This window comes from Mus pahari, chromosome 5, assembly GCF_900095145.1.
Source record: "Mus pahari chromosome 5, PAHARI_EIJ_v1.1, whole genome shotgun sequence".
Classification (NCBI taxonomy): domain Eukaryota; kingdom Metazoa; phylum Chordata; class Mammalia; order Rodentia; family Muridae; genus Mus; species Mus pahari.
Window position 1 is genome coordinate 96779436 of NC_034594.1, and position 2738 is coordinate 96782173.

General features: G+C 42.3%; 1 pseudogene; it reads right to left on the reverse strand.

The window, feature by feature from the left end:
- Positions 1-862: 862 nt before the first annotated feature.
- On the reverse strand, positions 863-2124 carry LOC110321993 (annotated as a pseudogene).
- Positions 2125-2738: the final 614 nt, after the last annotated feature.

The following is a 2738-nucleotide window of genomic DNA, read 5'->3' on the forward strand; positions in this document are numbered from 1 at the left end:
AATGACTGGCCCAACTTGAGAACCATTCCAATGGGAGAGCCAACCACTGACACCATTAATGATACTCTGCTATGCTTGCAGACAGGAACCTAGCATAACTGTCTCCTAAGAAGCTTCACCAAGAAGCTGATGGAAACAGATGCAGAGACCCACAGCCAAATATTAGGTGGAGCTAGGGGAATCTTGTGGAAGAGTGGGGGGATAGGATTCAGGGGATTGGAGGTGTCAAAGACACTACTAGAAGAGCTACAGTGTCAATTCACCTCGGTCCATGAGACTCACAGAGACTGAATCACTAGCCAAAGAGCATGCAGTGGCTAGACCTATGTCCCCTACATATTTGCAGCTGATATGCACCTTGGTCTTCCTGTAGGCAGCTGATATGCACATTGGATCTCTTTTCCCTAACTGGACTGCTTTGTTGGTCATCAGAAGGAGAGAACATGCTTAGTCCTTCTGTGACTTGATGTGCCAGGGTAGGTTGTTACCCATGGGAGCTTCTCCTTCTCTGAAGAGAAGTAGAGAGGGTAATGGGGAGAGGGATTTGTGAAGGTGGGTCTGGGAAGAGAGGAGAAAGGGGGGTATGATTGGGATTTAAAGTGGATAAATAAATTAATGAAAAGAAGTGATGTTTGTATTTTTAAAAGCATTAAGAGTATGGTTTCAACAAATCAGCATATGTGGCCTGTAAAATCTTAGCTGTGTTGGAGTCTGTGCTCAATTGTAAGGCCAAGATCTCAGGCATCTTATTCCTCCAGAAGCAATCTCAGTGCTTGGAAAGGGGATCCTTTGATGCATTTTTCACATTCTTTTCTTTCTAGGTTCTTATTTCACTATTGTTAAAACTCATTCTTATTTCCCTTTATTGGCTTAGGAGAGTTTCTAAATTTCTATGAATTAAGGCCACCATAGTTTTTGCATCTCTGGAATGTATTTGCTTTCCCCAAAACTGTTTGTTCATAGTAATAAAATTCAACACTTGGTTATGCTTTGGTGCAAGTCTTCCAGCATGTTTGGGCATAAGCCTGACAGTGTACATTCCAAGGGTTTCACATTTCCTTCCACACCAAGGATAGTAGAAATTAACCACCTAGTGAGTGTTCCCTTGTAGAATATTTTCATTAAAATCTGTGATGTTAAATCTATGGACGCTTGTGGTAAAAAACACAAAACCCCAGATTTTCAGGGAATAAACATCCCTGTTCCAGCCACTGTAACCATGAAGTGGATAAGCTTTACTTGACGTTGGGTAGTAGAAGCTTATCTCAGAGTATATTGTTTTTCCCTTAGGTAGAAAAAGAGTGATACTGTTGGCAGTCCACTCTGTCCACATTGAGCAGTCCACTTAATGTCTTGGCCATTCTTTTTCATTCTGGCATTAAGACCTGACAGGGATGACACCATGGAGACCAGGAATCAACGATCCAGGCTTCATCATGCTTTCTTTATTTAACTAGTTCATTGAAAGTGGTTGGTGGAAGAGAGACCACATAAGGTTTTATGATCCTTGAGGAAACTCAAGATCTGTTCAATAGAGTGATGTCCTTCATGCTCACAAATACTGGGCTGTTTGATACCAGTGTTGGTGGATAAGCCTGCATGTTATACATTTTGCTGAGTCCTTTATGAACTGTACAATCTAAAGTGCTGACTTTAAGCTGATCGTAGAGCAGGATCGATGTCCTTTGTGCCTCTGGCATTAGAGCTTGACATGATAGACTAACACCAAGGGACAAAGAAGTCAATAAGCCATGGTACTTTACCACTAGCAGAGCCATTTTGAGGTCCAAGCATGGTGACATGAGAATTAACACTTTCTTTGGCTGTAGCAAGCATATAACACATGGACTCTTACTTCAGTAATGAATTTCATCTTCCGTGAGTCCTTGCCCTTTAAATGTTGCTAGACTGACATAAAAACACAGAGATCACCACAGGTTTCTGGAGCAGAGGAGTAGCCAAACTTTCCAATTGGAACATGCTTATTTTTAAGTAATTTACAGTATTTTTTTTTTGAACTCAGAATCATTGGAATTTTCTTTTTTTTTTTCCAAAATGAAAATATATGAGCGAGTGATGATGTGCCAAATGTTCCCCTAGTTGATTTACTGAAAGCCATTCAAATTGTCACATCTGTGGTAAAGAGGAAGGAAAATAAGACTGAGGTACAGAGAAGTTTAAGGGTTACCTAGGGTCACACAGCTAACTTAGCCATAGGAAGAAGCCCTCATAAAATCAGGTTATGTGGGGCAGTGGGCTATGTACAGTCAGCCTTGTCTCCAATTGAGCATAGGTCTTGAACCCTGGTGGACCCCATGGGTAGTGATTTCCACCTATATGGGATAGAATATTTTCAGTCATGTCTCCTGTACTCCTGGCTCCTATCGAAGTTACCACCCCACCTCCCCCACAGTGTGTGACTATCAGTCAAGCAGACAATGTCCTAAGCTCCTGGAATTCTGGCTAGACTCCACCCCAACAGATACCTGACTATAGCCAGATATGCTCCTCCCACAGTTACCTATTAGCCCAGCCCACTATAAAAGGGACTGATTGGCCCCTCCTCGCTCTCTTTAAACTTTCACCTTTCTTATTCTCATCTCTAGCCCTCCTTTTCTCTCTCCCTTCCCCCCTCTCTCCGCATGGCCATGGCCAGCCTCTCTCTCTCTCTCTTTCTACCTTCTCTCTTTCTCTATGCTTTCTCCAATAAAGCTCTAAAGCCATAGACTGTCACTGCT